This window comes from Rattus norvegicus, chromosome Y (genome assembly GCF_021556685.1).
Source record: "Rattus norvegicus strain SHRSP/BbbUtx chromosome Y, alternate assembly SHRSP_T2T, whole genome shotgun sequence".
In the NCBI taxonomy this organism is placed as follows: Eukaryota; Metazoa; Chordata; class Mammalia; order Rodentia; family Muridae; genus Rattus; species Rattus norvegicus.
In genome coordinates, this window is record NC_141555.1 from 17550932 (window position 1) to 17573782 (window position 22851).

Below are 22851 nucleotides of genomic sequence, written 5' to 3' on the forward strand. Positions count from 1 at the left end.
ATTTTATTGGAACTGCATTAAGTTTCTCTCCATTTAGTTTGATATTAGCTACTGGTTTGCTGTATATTGCTTTTACTGTTCTTCAGTATGGTACTTGAATTTCTGATATTTCCAAGAGTTCTACCACGAAGGTGTAGGTTATATAAAATGGTTTCTCAGCATCTAATGAGATGATTTCTTGTTTTTTTCATTGAGTTTGTTTTTGTAGTGTATTGGGCTGATTGGTGATTGGTTTCTGTATATATTGAACCATCCCTGTATCATGAGGATGAAGCCTACTTGATCATGATGGATCATTGTTTGAATGTGTTCTTGGATTTGGCTTGAAAGAAATTTACTGTGAATTTTTGCATGGGTATTCATGAAAAAATTGGTCTGAAATTTTCTTTCTTTGTTGGGTCTTTGTTTGCTTTAGTTATAAGCATAACTGTGGCATGAGAGAAGAAATTGTGTAGTGTTCCTTCTATTTCTAGTTTGTGTAATAGTTTGGAGAATATTGGTATTATGAATTCTATGAAGGTCTGAGAGAATTCTGTACTAAACCTTCCTCGTCCTGGGATCTTTTGGTTGGGAGATATTTAATGACTGCTTCTACTACTTGACAAGTTATGGGAGTATTTAGATAGATTATCTGATTTTGATTCAACTTTGGAATCTTGTATCTGTCTAGAAAATTATCCATTTATTCCTTTCCAGTTTTATTAAGTATAGGCTTTTATAGAAGGATCTGATAATTTTTGAGTTTCCACATTTTCTATGGTTATATCTCTATTTCACTTCTGATTTTGTTTTTTTTTTTAATTTGAAAAAAAAAAGGGTTTACTTATCTTCTGGATTTTTCAAAGAACCAGCCCCTGATTTTGTTGGTTCTTTATATAAATCCTTTTGTTTCTACTTGGTTGATTTCAGTCCTGAGTTTGATTATTGCCTGCTGTCTAGTCCTCTTGGTGTATTTGGATTTTTATTGGTGCTGAGATTTCAGGTGTTCTGTTAAACTGCTGGTGTATCATAGCTCCTGTTTCTCTGTGGAGGCTCTCAGAGCTATGAGTTTTCCTCTTAGCATTGCTTTCTGGTGTTGCCAAGCTTTGCCTTCCTTTTCATTAAATTCTAAAAAGTCTTTAATTTTTTTCGTTATTTCTTCCTTGAACAAGTTCTCCTCGAGTAAGTCATTCCTCAGCTACTATGTATATGTTGGTCTTTGGTTGTTTTGTTGTTATTGAAAACCATTCTTAGTCTGTAGTGATCTCATAGGATGCATGGGATTAATTCAATCCTCTTGTATCTGCGGAGTCATGTTTTGTGATAGATCATATTGTCAGTTTTGTAGAAGGTACGATGTGGGACTGAGAAGAAAGTGTCTGGAGCTATAACAGGACAAGCTTTTAGCTTCACTAGCAGGTGATCATCCTCAGATGGACAGACTCAGATTATTTTATAATCCACAACTGGTTTCCCCTTATTAAGCAAGGCTGTAAGGGATTCATTTTGGGAATGTTTCCGGTTATTAAAATGCTATTCCTGTTGTTATTATTAGACATATATAACAATCATTGAATAATAGCTCACCACTTTGGGGCAGATCTCTGCAGTCCTACGAAGTTGTACTGTCCTGTAGTGATGCTATACAGACAAATAAATAAATCTTAATAATGATCCTACAATAATTCCTAAAATTACATTAATGGGTATTAAGCTCTTTTAAAGTGGGACTCCTATAAGTCTCTTTCTAATGGTCAAAATTGCAATAACAACTCTGCCAGTCTCCCAGGTGTAACCAGTTAATTGTTCTGAGATAGTAAACAGACTGTCTCCTACTCAGAACACAAGGGGTTGCCAAACAGTTATCAAGAGTCATAAAAAGAGAACAAACGGTTTGTTACAGGTGCAAGGACAGAGGATAAGATATTCACTGGGTTTATCTGTATATAACTTCTCTAATAACTGTGTTTTTAGACCTTCAGTGAACCTGTAGATCTGACCCTGGTGATTAATGTTTAGTCAGATAATTATTCCTGATGGATATTCATGTAAAAATTCTCAGTTGTAAATTATATTTCAATTTATGCTTTGATCTTTCATATGAACTTGTGATGAACATTGTAACATGGGATCATGTATTCTGAAATATGTTTAAGTGCTGAGGAGGAATTGAAGACACACAGAAGGACTGATAGAGAAGGACTGAACTGGAAGGACAGAGACAGATGGACTGAGCTGGAGAGGGGCTGAGGTGAAAAGTCCGGTTTGAGCTAAGGAGAACTGAGCTTAGTAGAACTGAGCCAAAAAGAAATGGGCAGAGAAGAAATATGGAGAGGAACAACTTAGAGACTATAGGTAACATAAGAAAGCAATCTGCAGAGGAGATGAGTAAAAGAGAAGAAGCTGGAAATAACAGAATGTGCAGGCAGGTTTCTCTTTACCGTGGGACAGAACAGGTCATTTTTTCATTTTCTTTTTTTATAAACTAGACTATTTCTTATTTACATTTCAAATTTTATTCCCTTTCCCGGTTTATGGGCCAACATTCCCCTAACCCCTCCATCTTCTTTATGGGTGTTCCCCTCACCATCCTTCCCCCATTGCTGCCCTCCCCCAAAATCATGCTCAGTGTGGGTTCAGTCGTAGCAGGACCCAGGCAATATTCTGTCATTTGTTTTTCATTTAACAATGTATCTTGAATACATGTTCATAGGGAATTTCTTCATGGAATATCATGCATTTAATAAATGGTAGTATACTCATTTGTTTAAATAATAACCTTATTGTGCCTTTCAGATTAATTTCATCTTCATTAGCTAAAGTTCACTACAGAAAGTCACCATGGACACTGACTCAGGCACAGTACTCAATGGTGATTATTTACATTATATTTTGTATAAATTACAAAACACATTGTTGGAATGATGTCAAGGCTCTTAAGTAATGTAATACTTGTATAAATATTGCCAAATTTCCATCTCAGAAGACTATAATAAATTTATATTGCCATCAATTTTATATCAGAACACATATTATACCATTCAAAATTAAATGGTACACATATTTTAAAAAGGCTTCAGTCTCTGACTTCTGTCAGTTCTATAAATAGGGGAAGGACTGAAGAAGTTGAAAGGAATGGCAACCTCTATAGGAAGATCAGCAGTCGCAACTAAACTGGACCTCTGGATCTCCCAGACACTGAGACACCAACCAGGCAGGATATACAAGGTGATCTGAGGCCCTGACACATGTATAGCACAGGACTGCCAGGTCTGGCCTAATCCTTGAGAGACTTGAGGCCACAGGGATTATGGTGCCTGGCAGGATCTGGGGAGCATCCTCTTTAAGTCAGGGAAGGAAGAGTTGGAATGGGATGAGGAACTGTGGGAAGGGACATGACACAATTTCAGGATGTAAATAAATAAAATAAATTTTAAAATATTTTCACTCATAAATTCAAATGCTAGTTACTTTTTAAAATGTTTATTGCAATTCAGTCGTGAAGTTTAGCGTTTTTGCTTACTGAACTGTGTAAGCATTAATCCTTAACTTATTCTTCATACTATTTGTGATTTTGTCCATTCTTATTACTTTGCATCAATTGTTTGCATATGTAGAATGTTTAGTATTCATAATATGTGCAGATAATACATTCATGAATCTTTTTTATTTTAATGATCAGTTATGTGTGAATGTCTATGTAGATTTGTGCATATGAACACAGGCACTTGGGGAGACCAGGAGATGTCAGATCCCCTGAAGCTGTTTTACAACTGGTTGCAAGGGGCTTCATGGGTGTTGGAAACTGAACATGTTTGCTCTAAAGAGTAGTAAGTGCTCTTAACCACTAAGCTAATACTACAATACTTATTCCATAATAAAATCAATCTATTCATCATTTTCTCATGTATTTCAGTGTATCTTTGAATTTGAGACATCTTGCCACCTTCTAGGTACTGAGACTACATTCAGACATTATTTTTTTCAGCTTTCTTTCCTTTATCATAGTAAGGTGTTTTTGATTAAATATGTTAATATTATGCAGTAAATCTTTCAAATTTTTACTTATAGAACCTTGGGTCAATATCTGTTTCTTTCATCTGCAATGACTATATTAATTTTACAGTTTGCAGTTCTCTCTTTCTTTACACAATCCATCTCATGTGTTTAAGGCCAGTACAATACATTATTGCTTTAAAATGTTCCTAGAGTTCTGTTTTTTTTTCTTTTTCTTATTATTATTGTTCTTATTAGTCTCATTATTAATATTCTTTGTAAGCTTTTATGTGCTCAGTTCATGTAGTGAATATGGAAATCTTCAAAACATTTATGTGTAGGTATCAAATTTAGATTCTTGGTTTTTCATGGCATGAAATTTTATCTGCTCGGCCACCTCACTGGATCACACTATAAAACTTTCAGGTGACATCTAGCTCCAGACTGCTTTTATATATATAATGTTTTCATCATTTGGATTTTAATAAATATTTTTGATTATTTCAATTTATTTTATTTTCCATGTCCACTTGGTAACTCTAGTATGCTTATTTTAATAATTAAATAATAATTTAAACATAAATATTATGCATTTGATACCTACCTAATATGAAATTATCTTAGATACAGTTGAATACATGCAATTAGTTACCTAAAGCATGAAGCTTGGTATATAATTTTGTTCATTATTACTATGCATTTGCATAAAACAGAGGATATTTCATCGTCACAATCCTGATGCCAATTTTACACAGTATGACAGCTACTGTGCCCTTTAATCACTTAAAAGGAGTTAGTATTAGATTGTCAAATGATGTTTCCGCAACACCAAGTAAATCGATTTTGTTTTGCTTCAATTAATTAAACATGCTACAGCAGGAAAATTTTAATTTCCTTTTTTTAGTTAAGATTAATTTAACTTTTACATCCTGCTGCCTATCAGAAGCTCAATATTCTTATACATTATGATGTGCCAGGCAGCGGTCGAATTTCTAGTACAACCTGTAATTACAATCATCAGTCTTCTCAGTTTCAAATGATTGTTCACATCGTGCCTGTAAAACACAATGATCAACAAGGTAGCATAACCATAAGGGCAGTGCAATGTCGAAAATAGCATGGTGATAGCCAACAGTTCTCTAACTTGGCTTAAGTCCTGTTCAATGAACATGGATGGTAGTATTAATTTACCCATGTATATAAGACTATTGAAGCTGTGGGTATGAAGGAGAATGTACAGCCCCTTATTTACTTAAGCCAGTATCATACCTAACAACAATCTAAGCCATGTGTCCTTACATACAGAATTAATTACAGTCTCTGCAACAAACATCACAGCAAAAATCCCAGCCATAAAAAATGCAGGATAGAAATTTCAAGCCCAGTCTCAATGGCTCTATCTACAAAATGTCACTTGATTCAAGGCTGAGGAACATTACAGAAGATGGGGCAAGAAGGTTGTAAGACACTAAAGTTTACTATGAGATGGTGTCTCAAAGTAACACCAGAAATTATGCTTATAACATCTCACTAACAGGACTGCCTAAACAACAGCTGACGAAGAGAGGGGATGGAGAAGAATAGAAGTTTAGTTCTCTTTCTTTTTCAATTTCTTCTTCTTCTTCTTCTTCTTCTTCTTCTTCTTCTTCTTCTTCTTCTTCTTCTTCTTCTTCTTCTTCTCCTTCCTCTTCCTCCTCCTCCTCCTGCTCCTCCTCCTCCTCCTGTTCCTCCTCCTTCTCTCTCTCTCTCTCTCTCTCTCTCTCTCTCTCTCTCTCTCTCTCTCTCCCTCCGTCTCTCTCTCTCTCTCTCTCTCTCTCTCTCTCTCTCTCTCCCTCCGTCCCTCTCTCTCTCTCTCTCTCTCTCTCTCTCTCTCTCTCTCTCTCTCTCTCTCATTGTTGGAGATTTCCTGTTTACATTTCGAATGTTATTCCCAGTCCAGGTTTCAGTCCATAAGCACCTTAACTCTTCCCCCTGTGCTTCTCTAATGAAGTTCACATTCCCACCCATGGCCTCCCCACATCTCCACACATTCCCCTACACTGGGGGTCCAACCTGGGTAGAAACAATAGTTTCTCATTACATTTTTTCCAGCAAGGCCATCCTTTGCTACATATGCAGTTGGAACCATGGGTCTGTCCATGTATAGTCTTTCTGTTCTGGTTTCATCCCTGGAAGCTCTGGTTGATTGGCATTGTTATTATTATGGGGTTGCAAATCCCTTCAGCTCTTTCAATCCTTTTTCTAATTCCTCCAACAGGGTTCTGGTTCTTGGTTCAGTGGTTTGCTGTTTGCATTTGCCTCTGTATTTGATATATTCTCGCTGTGTCTCTCAGGAGGGATCAATATCCAGTCATTGTTAGCCTGCACTTCTTAGCTTCATCCATCTTATCTAGTTTTGGTGTCTCTACATATATGGGCTACATGTGAGCCAGGCTCTCAATGGCAGTCCTTCAGTTGCTGTTATAAACTTTGCCTCCTTATCCCCTCCCATGGGTATTTTGGTTCCCCTTTTAAAGAAAGAGTGAAGCATCTGCATTTTGGTCATCCTTCTTGATTTCATGAGGTCTGTGTATGGCATGATGATTCAAGCTTTTTGGCTAATATCTGCCTATCATTTTATGCATATCAAGTGTGTTTTGCTGTGATTGAGAAACCTCACTCAGGATGACATTTTCTAGTTCCTTCTATATGGCTAGAATTTCATGAATTCATTGTTTTTACAGCTGAGTAATAATCCATTGTGTAGATGTACCACATTTCTGTTTCTATTCCTCTGTTGAAGGGCATCTGGGTTCTTTCCAGCTTCTAACTATATTAAATAAGGCTGCTATGAACACAGGCAAATATATTTCTCTGTTGTATGTTGGACCATATTTCGGGTATATGTCCAAGAGAGGTAGAGCTGGGTCCTCAGGTAGTTCAATGTCCAATTTTCTGAGGAAACTTCAGACTGATTTTCAGAAAGATTGTACCAGTCTGCAATCCCACCAACATTGGAGGAGTGTTCCTCTTTCTCCACATCCTCACCTACATCTTCTGTCACCTGAGATTTATATCTTAGCCATTCTGACTGGTGTGAGGTGGAATCTTAGATTTGTTTTGATTTGAATTTCCCTGATGACTAAGGATGTTGAACATTTATTAATTTGTTTTTTTGGCCCTTTGATAACCTTCAACTGAGAATGTTTTGTAACTCACTGTACCCCATTTTTAATAGGGTATTTTTGCTCTCTAGAGTCTAACTTCTTAAGTTCTTTGTATATTTTGGATATTACCCACTATTAGATATAGGATTGGTAAAAATCTTAACCCAATCTATTAGTTACAGTTTTGTCTTAATTACTGTGTCTTTTGACTTACAGAAGCTTTGCTGTTCTATGAGGTACTGTTTGTCAATTCTTGATCTTAGAGTATTAGTCATTTGTGTTTCTTCCGGAAATTTTCTCCAGTGCCCATGTGACCAAGACTCTTCCATACCTTTTCTTCTATTAGTTTGAGTGCATCTGGTTTGATGTGTAGGTCCTTGATTCACTTGGACTTAACCTTTGTACATGGTCATTAGAATGGGGTAATTTGCCTTCTTCTACATGGTGGCTTCCAGTTGAACCAGCCCTATTTTTGGAAAGTGCTATGTTTCTTCCTTTGGATGGTCTTGTCTCCTTTGCCAAAGATCAAATTATAGGTGTGTGGGTTCATTTCTGGGTCTTCGATTCTATTCCACTTGTTGACCTGTCTGTCTCAGTACTAACACCATTCAGTTTTTATCACTGTTGCTCTGTAATACTGCTTGGGTTCTGGGGTGATGATTTCCCCCAGAAGTTCTTTTATTGTAGAGGATAGTTTAACTATCCTGGCTTTTTCTTATTCCAGATGAATTTGCAAATTGCTCTATCTCTATTAAAGAAGTGAGTAGGAATTTTGATGGAAGTTGCATTGAATGTGTACACTGCTTTTGGCAAAATGGTCATCTTTAATATATTAATCCTGTCAATCCATGAGCATGGAAGCTCTTTCGATCTTCGGAAATCTTCCTCAATTTCTTTCTTCAGATACTTGAAATTCTTGTCATACAGATCAGTCACTTGCTTGGTTAATCTCACACCAAGATATTTTTTTATTATTTGGGACTATTGTGAAGTGTATGATTTCATTATTTTCTTTCTCAGCCTGTTTATCCATTGAGGAGAGGAAGGCTACTGGCATGTTTGAATTAATTTTATACCCTGACATTTTGCTGAAGTTGTTTATCAGGTGAAGAAGTTCTCTGATGGAACTTTTGGGGCCACTTAAATATATACTATCATATCATCTGCAAATAGTGATATTTTGATATATTCCCTTCCAATTTGTATCCCTTTGACACCTTTTGCTGTCTGGTTTCTCTGGCTATGATATGGAGTCCTTTTTTGAATAAGTAGGGAGAGAGTTGGGCAGCCTTGTCTTGTCCCTGATTTTAGTGGGATTGGTTCAAGTTTCTTTCCATTATTTTGATGTTAGCTACAGGCTTGCTGTATATTTGTTACACTATGTTTTGATATGGCCCTTCAATTTGTGATTTTTTCCAGGACTTTTATCCACAAAGGTTGTTGAATTTTGTCAAATGCTTTCTCACCATCTAATGAAATGACCATGTGCTCCTTATCTTTGACTTTGTTTACATGATGGCTTACATTTATGAATTTTTCTATATTAAACCATCCTTTTATCCCTGGGTTCAAGTCTACTTTATCATGATGGATGATTTTTTTTGATGTGTCCTTAGATTCGGTTTGCAAGAATTTTATTGAGTATTTTTCATCAATATTCATAAGGGAAATTGGTCTGAAGACCTCCTTCTGTGCGGAGTCTTTGTGTGGGTTAGGTATAAGAATAATTGTGGATTCATATAAGGAATGCACTAGTGATTCACCTGTTTCAATTTTGTGGTATAGTTTGGACAATATTAGTATGAGGTCTTCTAAGAAGGTCTGATAGAATGCTGCACTGAACCCATCTCGACCTGGGCACTGTTTGATTGGGAGACTTTTAATATCTGCTTCTATTTCTTTAGGAATTAGGGGGTTGTTTAGATAGTTTATTTGTTCCTGATTTATCTTTGGTTCCTGGTATCTGTCTACGAAATTATCCATTTCTTCCAGATTTTGCAGTTTTGTTGGATATAGACTTTTATAGTAGAATCTGATGATTTTTTTTAATTTCTTCAGATTCTGTTGTTATGTCTCCCTTTTCATTTCTGATTTTGTTAATTTGGGTACAGTCCCTTTGACCTCTGGTTAGTTTGGCTAAGGGTTTATCTATCTTATTGTTTTTCTCAAGGAAAAAGCTCCGGGTTTTGTTGATTCTTTTTATCATCCTTTTCATTTCTACTTTGTTGATTTAGGCTCTGAGTTTAATATTTTCCTGCTTTCTACCCAGCTTGGGTTTACTTATGTCTTTTTGCTCTAGAGCTTTTATATGGTCTATCAAGCTCCTGACATATGCTCTCTCCTGTTTCTTTTTTCAAGCACTCAGAGCTGTAAGTTTTTCTCTTAGCTCTGGTTTCATTGTGTCACATTTGTTTGGGAATTTTGTATCTTCATTTTCATTAAGTTCTAAGAAGTGTTTAATTTCATTCTTTATTTTTTCCTCGACCAAGTTGTCATGGAGTAAAGTATTTTTCAATTTCCATGTATATGTGGACTCTCTGTCATTATTATTATTGCTGAAGACAAGTCTTAGTGTGTGGTGATCTGATAGAATGCATGGGATTATTTTTATCATCCTGTATCTGTTAGGGTCTGTTGAGGGATCGATTATGTGGTCAATTTTGAAGAAGGTTCCCTGGGGTTATGAGAAGAATGTATGTTTTTATTTTTAGGACGGAATATTCTATAAATATCTGTTAAATCCATTTGGTTCATAACTTCTATTGCTTTCTCTATATCTCTGTTTAATTTCTGTTTCCACGTAGTATCAAGTGATGAGGATGGGGTGTTGAAATCTCCTACTATTATCATGCCAGGTGCACAATGTGCTTTTAGCTTTAGTAAGATTTCTTTTATGAAATCTCAGGATTTCTAGTGAATCATTTTTATTGCACAAATTCAAATGTAAATATAACATTCTGGTTCTAGACTTGATATTCTGGAAATTTAACTGGGAGAGGCAAGGCCTCACTCTCTAACTAGAGAGCTACCTATACAAACACTGAACCTACTAATGAAAAGAAGTTGCTTTAAAAATATGTTAAATTAAAAATGTAGTCATTTTCTGTGCTGACTGTGGGAAGGTTGTTTGTTTTTGTTTGTGTGTTTGCTTTAATTTAATATGGAGAAATATTTACAGTACACCAAATAAGTGTGAAATGCATCACAATAGAATCCTAGCATTCCAGCATTTTTTCTACAAAGCAGAGTCAACTGTATGGTCAAGTAAGTACAACAGCACTCATGCTTCATAATTGTCAGAGCTTTAAGTCTACCCTATGATCTCTAAACTTAGATTTTTATAACTTTTGCATGAATGGGTCAGATCTAATCTAATAGATCTAATAAGCTACTATACCTGACTATGTCCCCTTCCTCCATGAGAAAACTATGCATTGTTTATCTTTTTTGTTGTTTTTGTTGTTTTGGGGATCTGTGTTTTTCATTATCCCCAAAGGCAAATTAATGTAGTGATCAATTAATGAATAGATACGAAAATTATGTATTATGGTGAGAAATTCCCCAAAATAGAGTGTACACAAAGGTAAATCTAAAATGTTTGTGGGTAGACATGCACACATGCTCATGACCCATGTAGCTGACAAGCATTCCACACCCGATCAACTTAAGTGATTTGGGAAATTAACTTATTCACACAGAAGAATATTTATGGGGAATACATTTTTTTCTTAGCCATGTTTATAAGTGACCAAATGGTGAAGGAGAATGTAAACAAATACTGTTTTCCTTTAGTGTTGCTTATACTAACATTTTAATTCATGTACAATCTCTATGTGCTTTTTCTCTATTGTGTTTCTAGGTGTCTCTGTCTCTGCATGTATATATAGGCACACATGTGTATGTGGAATAAAAGTGAGTGTGTGTGTGTATGTGACTGTATGTCTTACATTTTATTTATGAACATAGGTAACATGTTTACTTACTTATAATTTGGAAATACTGAAACCAACAATTGATTTGTGGATCAACCATGTGCTGATCTATTCACATACCTCTGACATTTCATTATAACAAGTGAATAGAGAGAGAGCCTAACAGTCTGGTGATGTCTCCTACACTACTCTTGTCAGGAAAAAGTGGTATATCTTTTGGCAACAAAACACAAACTTCAGCAAATACATATACACTCCACCAAACAGGAAAGGACATCTCATTTGAAGGGAAAAGTTATCAGACAAGGAGAAAAATGATTTTGCCACATTCCAATATTTGAGGGACATGAGACTGAATTTCAGAAGATGTAAGGGGAAGGGACAGGCAGATTCCCCAAGGAAGCAAAGTAAGCTAAACACTGGAGCTTCTCATTACACGAGAGCTCATGGATTGGTAAGGATGGTAAACATAATGATAAGAACTTTGCAGTCCCTACTAAGTCTCCATATAAGGCTACAATGTGAAGAAGATGAAAAGGAGTCACCACCACAATGCTAACATCTACTTTAGCAGTTACATTGTGAAAAACAGAGTGTAACTATAGACAGAAGAGAAGTATGATATTTGAAAACAGACAATGCTCTGCTGGAAATGAACAGTTTTCCATGTAAATAACCTAGCAAGCACACAGTAGTTGCCATATGCTAAAGTGAGCAAAGGGGAATGAACTGTATAGATACTATGTGTATAGAAATACAGGTAGTTTGGTGGAATTCTAAGATGTTGGATGAAAGTATAGGAAGGAATTTCTATCAAGCCAGGCACCATGTCTTGCTCTTAGAATACTCACATTCAAGAGACTGAGGGAGAGAAATTAGGAATTTCAGGTTAGCTTGGACTACATGTCAAGACAATACATCTTTTATTTTTTTCTTTATTTAGATCAATAGTCTGATTGATAGAATATCATGAACAATATTAAGAAAACAGAAATGTAATGCCTATGCAGTGATACTCTACTAAGAAAACATGTTCTATAAAGAGACATTAACTATTAAGTTACAAATACCAGCTGTCATATTGAATGCTGTGGCATGAAGGTGTATGGTGTTGTTTGGTTGATCCTCTTCACCTTCATGCCTCACTTTACACATCTGAAAAAGCTTCTCTAAGGACCACATTGCTGTGCAGACATCGAGATGTGCCTTGCCTTTTAGTCTATGTATTAAAACCAGTAATCATTTATTTATCAAATGATTATTTGATTTTACTTTATATTCAAAAATAATGAGTCTTGAGGAAATGGTACCTATATTGTGTGGGTTTGAATATTCATAATAGCAATCAGAGGACAATAGGCCCCAACACACACACAGGGTTGTTGGAGAAACTATACCTGTGGCAACACAAAAGCATAGAAATGAGTGGGTTGATCTGTTTTTCTGCATAACATTGATAACTAGCTAATGGGAAGAATGGGTAAAAAATTGCAATACAGTCAACGTTTTCTTTCCCTTATTGTGAATTAATTTTTATACAGCATGTGAATCTGAACTCAGACCCATGGTAAACCTTCTGCCTGAGCTTCATTAGTGCCAGGACTACAAGTTTGCACCATCTTTGTAAATGTTTGGACACTTGGCTCAATGTTTGGTAAATGTATTAAAAAATTAATATCTCTCATCTGCAAGGAACCTTCTAATGGCTTACTGCTCTGTCTTCCAGGAGATGAGTGTCAATTGTTTCAAATGCTCTTTGTGGCAGGAAAAGAGCTTGTCTGTTAAATGCTTTGCAATTGCCAAGATCTGTGAGGTTCCTGGAGAATACTTCCTCCTGTTCACCCTCATTCTGCTCTCATAACCTTTGCTATCTATACTAGTCCATCTCTACACAACCCCATGAAATTCTTTCTGGCAAACTTATGTATCCTGGAAATTGGTTACACTGGCTCTGTCATACCTAAGATATGGAGAGCCTTGTAGTGAGATCTGAAGAATCTCTCAGGAGGGATTTGCCACAGAGATGTTTTTCTTCACACTTTTTGGTATAACTGAGTGCTGCCTATTGGCAGCCATGTCCTTTGGCCACTGTATGGCCTGCTTCAATTTGCAACACAAATGAGTCATGAGGTAAGTGCTGATATGGCAATTGTTTCATGGGGAATAGGTTGCTTTGTAGGGTGGCGAAAAAAATACTTGCGACCCAAATATAACTACCCAAAAGGGGTTGATAAATTCTTTGTCATCTTACATATAACAGTGACATCCATGCTGAACCCCATCATCTATAGCTTAATGAACCAAAAAGTCAAGGCAGAACTGAGAAGAACTCTGGGTCTGAAGAGAGTTCTGATAATAAATAGTTAATTAAGGATCCCAAAATGCTCTTTCAAAAAGGTGCAAAGTCTGTGAAAGAAAGAAAACAAAACCACTGTGCTCTTTCTTTCTGTCTTGAAACAAACTTTAAGAAACATAACTTTGCTTTAGAGTGTTCTGTTTATTCACCACCATGCTTAATCGCAAGCAATAGTAAAGTATGCTTGCTACTAAATATCTTTAGTAGATTAGTCCAGTACTTATATGTTTTCATCTGGGTAGAGTTTCAACCACATGCTAATGTCTCAGGGGCCTTGAAAATTCCCTATATCTATTCTTAGCTATTTGGAAATCCTCCAGATATTGTTTGTAAATGTTCTCAGCTCATTATGCTACAATTCCATATTCCTCAGTACATGTAAATTCATTGCATTGAACTGGAACTGCTAAGTAGTCATCGGGACAGTGAATTGTTAGCCTCTGCTTTGTGTACCATTTGGTCAGTCCATACTTCAGTTCTGGCCACCCAGGTCCTATGATTTTGGAACAGGAGTAGCCTTTCCTCCACTTTTTGATTTCTAATAGGGCGGTGGAAAAGAATTTCAGCCAGGTGATTCTCAACATTAATATCATAGTTTAAGATAAACACACAAACACACATACATACATACATACACACACACACACACACACAAGAATGCATGCACAAATTATACAGGAATTGAAGTGGGTTTACAAGTGACAGAATACAAATATAAAAGTCAGCTAGTGTCAGATAATTAGATTCAGATTGCTATTCAAAAAGAAAATAAAATAACATAAAATTAGCATCTTGAGTCTTTATGAGTATAATGAAACAAGAATAAAATTCCATTTAAGTGTGCTGAAAATATGGAAGACATTAAAAAATTTACCATGACACTAAAACTCCAGTATTGTTTTCTGCACGAATCAACCAAACAGAACGATAATTATTATATACTCCTCAGATTCATTGTTCTGAGTCTATATCCATGCAGTAAGGACCATTCAGGTCAAAATGTTTTTAAAAAAATGACCGAGATGCTAAAACAATGCCTAAAGTATTGAAGAGACACACAGTCTTTCCATAGGCATTAAGTAGTTCTATAACTACTATTACTTTAAAAGGAAATACAGAAGAAAAATAAATTAAAATTTTAAATATTATTATTATTATTTAATAATTTAAATAATTTAAGGAAAGGAAATAATTTAAAATAAATGGATTGCTCCGTAATTGTGTGTTGTTAAGATGACAGGCATCATCCTAATGTTTAACTGCATTAAGCAAAGCAAGAAACATTTTTGGTATCACTGTCATGTACATGTAATCTCAATCTAAAAGAGAAAAAACAGTGGCCAAATCCAAATTAAGAGACATTGTAGCAAAGTAATTATTTATCTTCAAAGGTGTGTTCACAGAAGATAAAAATGGTAATGAATTATCACAGAACAGAGTGACGTAAGATATGTAATAAATAAATGTCAACTGGATTTCTGGATTGGATACAGGCATAGAAACTGTACAGTTCTAGACTAACGAGAGGACACAGAGAGTGTGTACAAATTAACAAAATCAGAAATGAAAAGGGGGATATAACTACAAATTCAAAGGCAATTCAAAAAATCATCAGATCTTACTATAAAAGCCTATATTCAATAAAACTTATAAATCTGCAGGAAATGGACAATGTCCTAGAAAGATACTAGGTACCGAGTTAAATCAGGAAAAGAAAAACCAGTTAAAAACACCCATAACTCCCAACCCAGGTCTCCCAACCAAAAAGAGACCAGGTCCAGATGGGTTTAGTGCAGAATTCTATCAAACCTTCATAGAAGACCTCATACCAATATTATCCAAACTATTCCACAAAATTGAAACAGATGGGACACTACCGAATTCCTTCTATGAAGCCACAATTACTCTTATACCTAAACCGCACAAAGACCCAACAAAAAAAGAGAACTACAGACCAATTTCCCTTATGAATATTGACACAAGTATACTCTATAAAATTCTGGCAAACCGAATGCAAAAGCACATCAAAACAAGCATCCACCATGATCAAGTAGGCTTCATCCCAGGAATGCAGGGATGGTTTACCATGCAGAAAACCATCAACATGATCCATTATATAAACAAACTGAAAGAACAGAACCACATGATCATTTCATTAGATGCTGAGAAAGCATTTGACAAAATTCAACACCCCTACAGTATAAAAGTCCTGGAAAGAATAGGAATTAAAGGCCCACACCTAAACATAGTAAAAGCCATATACAGCTAACCAGTTGCTAACATTAAACTAAATGGAGAGAAATTTGAAGCAATCCCACTAAAATCAGGGACTAGACAAGGCTGCCCACTCTCTCCCTACTTATTCAATGTAGTTCTTGAAGTTCTAGACAGAGCAATCAGACAACAAAAGGAGGTCAAGGGGATACAGATCGGAAAAGAAGAAGTCAAAATATCACTATTTGCAGATGATATGATAGTATATTTAAGTAATCCCAAAAGTTCCACCAGAGAACTACTAAAGCTAACAAACAACTTCAGCAATATGGCTGGGTATAAAATTAACTCAAATAAATCAGTAGCCTTCCTCTACACAAAAGAAAAACAAGCTAAGAAAGAAATTAGGGAAATGACACCCTTCATAATAGACCCAAATAATATAAAGTACCTTGGTGTGACTTTAACAAAGCAAGTAAGAGATTTGTACAATAAGAACTTCAAGACTCTGAAGAAGGAAATTGAAGAAGACCTCAGAAGATGGAAAGATCTCCCATGCTCATGGATTGGCAGGATTAATATAGTAAAAATGGCCATTCTACCAAAAGCGATCTACAGAATAAATGCAATCCCATTAAAATACCAATCCAATTCTTCAAAGAGTTAAACAGAATAATTTGCAAATTCATCTGGAATAACAAAAAACCCAGGATAACTAAAACTATCCTCAGCAATAAAAGGACTTCAGGGGGAATCTCTATCCCTGAACTCAAGCAGTATTACAGAGCAATAGTGATAAAAACTGCATGATGTTGGTAGAGAGACAGACAGATAGACCAATGGAATAGAATTGAAGACCCATAAATGACCCCACACACCTATGGGCATTTTATTTTTGACAAAGGAGCCAAAACCATCCAATGGAAAAAAGATAGCATTTTCAGCAAATGGTGCTGGTTCAACTGGAGATCAACATGTAGAAGAATGCAGATCGATCCATGATAATCACTCTGTGCAAAGCTTAAGTCCAAGTGGATAAAGGACCTCCACATCAAACGAGATACACTCAAATTAATAGAAGAAAAATTAGGGAAGCATCGTAAACACATGGGCAGTGGAAAAAATTTCCTAAACAAAACACCAATGGCTTATGCTCTAAGATAAAGAATGGACAAATGGGATATCATAAAACTGCAAAGCTTCTGTAGGGCAAAGGACACGGTGGTTAGGACAAAATGGCAACAAACAGATTGTGTAAAGACCTTTACCAATCCTACAACAGATAGAGGCCTTATATCCAAAATATACAAAGAACTCAAGAAGTTAGACCACAGGGAGACAAATAACCCAATTAAAAAATGGGGTTCAGAGGTAAACAAAGAATTCACAGCTGAGGAATGCCGAATGGCTGAGAAACACCGAAAGAAATGTTCAACATCTTTAGTTATAAGTGAAATGCAAATCAAAACAACCCTGAGATTTCACCTCACACTAGTGAGAATGGCTAAGATCAAAAACTCAGGTGACAGAAAATGCTGGCAAGGATGCAGAGAAAGAGGAAAACTCCTCCATTGTTGGTGGAATTGCAGACTGGTACAAATATTCTGGAAATCAGTCTAGAGGTTCCTCAGAAAATTGGACATTGAAATGCATGAGGATCCAGCTATACCTATCCTGGGCATATACACCAAAGATGCCCCAACATATAAAAAAGACACGTGCTCCACTATGTCCTTAGCAGCCTTATTTATTATAGCCAGAAGCTGAAAAGAACCCAGATGCCCTTCAACAGAGGAATGGATACAGAAAATGTGGTACATCTACTGAATGGAATATTACTCAGCTATCAAAAACAATGACTTTATGGAAGTCATAGGCAAATGGTTGGAACTGGAAAATATCATCCTGAGTGAGGTAACCCAATCACAGAAAAACACACATGGTATGCACTCATTGACAATTGGCTATTAGCCCAAATGCTTGAATTACACTAGATTCCTAGAACATATGAAACTGAAGACAGATGATCAAATTGTGAATGCTTCACTCCTTCCTTAAAAGGGGAACAAGAATACCCTTGGGAGGGAATAGAGAGGCAAAGATTAAAACAGACACAGAAGAAACACCCATTCAGAGCCTGCCCCACATGTGGCCCATACATATACCGTCATCCAATTAGACAATATGGATGAAGCGAAGAAGTGCAGGCTGACAGGAGAGGGATGTAGATTACTCCTGAGAGGCACAGCCAGAATACAGCAAATACAGAGGCGAATGCCAGCAGCAAACCACTGAACTGAGAATGGGACCCCAGTTGAAGGAATCAGAGAAAGAACTTGAAGAGCTTGAAGGAGCTCTAGACCCCTTATGAACAACAATGCCAAGCAATGAGAGCTTCCAGGTACTTAGCCACTACCTAAAGACTATACATGGACTGACCCTGGACTCTGGACTCTGACCTCATAGGTAGCAATGAATATTCTAGGAAATCACCAGTGGAATGGGAAGTCCTTGGTCCTGCTAAAACTGAACTCCCAGTGAATGTGATTGTTGGGGGGAGGGCTGCAATGGGTGGAGGATGGGGAGGGGAACACCCATAAAATAGGGGAGGGAGAGGGATTAGGGGGAAGATTGCGCGGAAACCAGGAAAGGGAATAACACTAGAAATGTAAATTAGAAATACTCAAGTTAATAAAAAAAAGAAAAAGAAAAAAAAAGAAAGTGTACAGTTCTAGAAACTTTGTTCTTATGATTTGGTCAACTGATTGTGTTACTTTAAATTTTTTTTTCAATTTTGATTTTTGAGAATTAGTCATCAGATTGATTAAAGTATATAAAATTCAGGAATTAGGTTACGATATAAAATCATACTGTTTCCTATCAAATAAATCTGAGTTTCCTATATAGTTTGAATAATGCTTTATTTTTGGTATTTATATATTTTATTAATTTATTTATGTCTCAAATGCTGTTATCCTTCCTGTTTTCCCCCACAGAGTCTCTTACCCCAAAGACCATACCTTTCTGATTTCTTCTTTCAAAAAGTCAAAATAACAGTAGTTATGAGGCATATTTAGTCCCTGAATAGCTGTTCATTTGGCCATGCATATGAAAATCTACAACATTGAGATTGCAGACATCAGGAAATAGCTTCAAAAATGGTCTTCAAAAATTAAATATTCTCCAGTTATCAGCTACCAGCTATCAGCTTGACAAAACTGGAAGAATCCCAGAACATTAATATCCTTGTTCATATATACATGGAGAAATATGATCAGACAAGAAGGAAACAGATAGCAACTTATGTGGATTCAACAGAAGAGATGCTCAGTTCCTGTAATGTATTCTGCATGAGTTTACAGAATTTATGGGATAATACCTGGAAATGAACACCTACAAAATCCAACAACAAACTAACACAATCTGCAATATTTATAAAAGCTAAACAAATATGTGGAAAGTATATCTTTTCAGCTATATATGAGTATACTAATGTTTATTAATTTGTATATTAATAAAAATTAAATTTTATTACTGCAAAATTTTCTTGCAATTTTTAAAATAAATAGATTTTAAGTGACTCAGGTGATTGTTAACTTTTTCTGGCTTTGATTGTTTTATGGACCAATACACTGTTCATTTGACTGTGATTATCACTTTGAATATTCCTGTCAATCAAATTATGTAAACCAGGAACTGCTTTCTACTTTTAGTTGTACATATGTAAGTGTTTTACATGCTTGTCTACGTGTACAACACATGCATGCCTAGTGCCCTGGAGGTTGAAGGTGGTTTGAGATTCCGTGATGCTGAAATTATAGCCACCTGTGAGCTGTCACATGGGAGCTGGCGATTGGCCCGTGTTCTCTGGAAGAAGAGATAATCCTATAAATCACCAAATCTTTTCTTCATCTTCAGCAAACACCATTTTTTTAAAATATAGGGCCTATGCTGACCTGTCTTCTGCATAGACCACTGTTTTACCAAATGTGATAATTTAATATTAACACACACAACTGCTTCTTACCTTCATATACATATACTCACACAGACAACACATACACACACACACACACACACACACACACACACACACAACTGCTTCTTTACTTCAAGTAGACTTAGTTATTTTCATAGTTATATGTTTATTTATTCACTTTACATTCTGCACACTACCCCCCTCCAGTTCACCCTTCTCACAATCTTTCTCCCAGCCCTTTCTCCTCTGATGAGTTTCTGACCCCACAGGGTTATCCTCATGATACCCCACAGGGTACCCTAATGATACATATCCAGTCTCTGTGATGCTAATCACATCCTCTGCTACTGAGTCCAAACAAAGCAGCCAAGTTGGATAAGGGTAGGGAGGTAGAGGTCATATCCAGAAGGAGGCATAGAGCTGGGGTAAGAGAGATGCCCAAGAATCATTGGGTGTTTTCTTAGCTGAGACTCACAGCCTCAGTGATATGAACCTGAAGAGCCCTTCTCCTATAGCCAGAGAGCAACCAAAATGGAGTGATAGAGACACCAAATTTTGGCCCAAAATTTATTCTAACCACAGGAAATGCAGGGTCCGTAGATAGAGCGAGAGTGAGGAATGGTCGAACAATGGTTAGTACAGATTGAGACGTCCGCCATGGACCAGCACCAATCCCTGACACTATTAGTGACACTCTGTTATGCTTTCAGACAGGAGTATAGTCTGGGTTCCCTCTGAGAGACTCCACTAAGCCGCTCACTCAGACAGATGCAGAAACCCACTAGTCCAACCATGGGTGGAGCTTGGGGACTATGATGGAAGAACAGAATGAAAAGTTTTATGGCTTCTAAGGATATAGGCACTCCACAGGCTTTGTCTTCATGCGGGTAATGAAAAATTAGAATTGGGCTTTCTCAAAACATGTTATCTGTAGATGGGATATGTGGTTCTTTAAAATTCATGTATTATTTACTCACTTTATATCCCAAAATCGTTGCTCCAACTTCAAGGGATGCCAACACTCATTGCCAGGAGCACCTGTAAAAAGACAAAGCTATACATTTGCTACCTATGTCCTGGGGGCTCAGGTTCAGTCCACGTTCACTCTCTGATAAGTGGTTCAGTCTCTGGCAAACCTCAAGAGTTGCTGTGAATTGACTCTAATGCTCTTCCTGTGGAGTCCCTCATATCATCTGGGCCTTGATTCTTCAACGATTTTTTTTTTCAAAAGACTTCCCAAGCTCCATTTAATGTTTGAGGGTGAATCTTTACACTTGTTTCTCTCAGCTATTGGGAGGAGTCACAGAGAGAACAGTTATGCTAGGAATCTGTCTGCAAGCACGAGAGAGTATCTTTACTAGTGTTAGAGATTGGTGCTTGCCCATTGACTAGGTCTCAATGTGCGCTAACCATTGGTTGGATGTTACTTCCATGTCTGCTCTATCTATCTTTGTCTCTGAAGGTCTTGTAGGCTGTGTTCATTTTGGATGGAAGGTTTTGTGGGTGGATTTTTGTCCTTGTCACATCACTGGGAGTCATGCCTGGCTACAGAAGTGGCCAATTAATATCTGTATCAACACTGCTAGAGTCACCCCAATAGACACCCTGGAGCCTCACCTTTCCCAGGTCTCTGGCACTTCCTACAGATGCGCACCCCACACTTGTGATTTCCATTCTCTTTTCCCTGCTTTCCCTATACCTAATTTCTCCTACCCACTCCCTTCTCTACCTCCGCTCCCCTTCAGTTTCCTAACTCCCTCCATCCTCCTCACTATCTATTCTGCTAAATGTAGTTTAAAGTCAATATGTAGGAAAAAAACACTGAGTAAATATAGGAAGTATTTCATAAGTAATTATGGTTGATGTTTAGGCAAGGTATGAACTTATTTAATTTTATAGATGTCAAAATTACTACATATATTGTTAGAAGAGACACTGTCTGCATTACATACGACATGAAGGAAAACCATTTGTATATTCTATTAAGTTATATAAGGGAATCTGTTAAAAGTTACACACATCACACAACTTTATTACTTTGAAAGCTCTCTTTATTGCAAATATTTACACAATGAAAAGTACAAAGGTTCATACTCATGTGAGTGTACTTTGTTGTAAAGTTAAAGTTTAGATATACAGGTTGATGACAACAGTCATCTCAGATTCACAGGGGATAAATACATCAGGGAGTTCTCTATTACCTTACCTGTCTTCTTTCCTTTATTCCTGATTAAGACTCATCTCATTTGCAACCCCTACAGTGAGAGATGAATCAGAAAATGCCTGAGTTTCTACAACCCAGAATACATCGATAGAAAAGAGAAAAGACAACATCTCCAAATAGTATACACACTCGAAACTTTCTTGTAGATCTTGAAACAAAATGAAAAAAACAAACCCATATCCTAGGATATTACCACATATAGGAAATGGTAGTTGTTGGAAGCATTCTTAGGGGATTTTAAACATCTGCACCTAAGACCAAAACTGCCTTCGTGAACGTGAAGAGTTATTCCTTTGGCAAGAAAGTCAGTCTGTCTCTTGACATTCCTGTTGTCTGTCCATCACTAGAGTGACAGCCATGCTTTATGAATCTGTACAGATAAACACATACTAGTTCTCAGGTCTTTAAAGAATATCAAGAAGAACCTGAAAGAGAATATATAATGTTCTAGGGATGAAATATGGGAATTTTAATTAGCCAGCATACATATGTTGTTAAAATTTTCTGCCTACTATTATTTCATAATTTTGACTATTCCTGCTATGAATGAAAAGATGGTTATTTAATGTCTACCAATCCCCAAAACCTGAAACATTGTGAAAAACTGTCTTATTTCTCCCTAACTTGTGTCTTTGGACAACAACCTTTCATTCCTTGTCTAAATACTGTTTCTCAAATAGATCAGAGGATTACGTGAGGGTGTCACTCTCATATAGAAGACCAAGGAACTTTCTGTATTTGCATATATTTGCTCTTGGAAATATGTAAATGAAACTTTCAGTTTCAAGAACAAAACATGGCCGTCCAATGAGACCCACGTGAAGCAAAAATCTTCCTGCCATCAGTGAACATTAGCACACTGGTAACAGCACAAACAATAATATAATGAAATAATCCTGTAATAATAATAATAACATATAATGATGATGATGATGATGATGATGATGATGATGATGATAATAATAATAATAATAATAATTATAATAATAATGGAATAATCCCCACAAGGGATCACAGACTAAGGT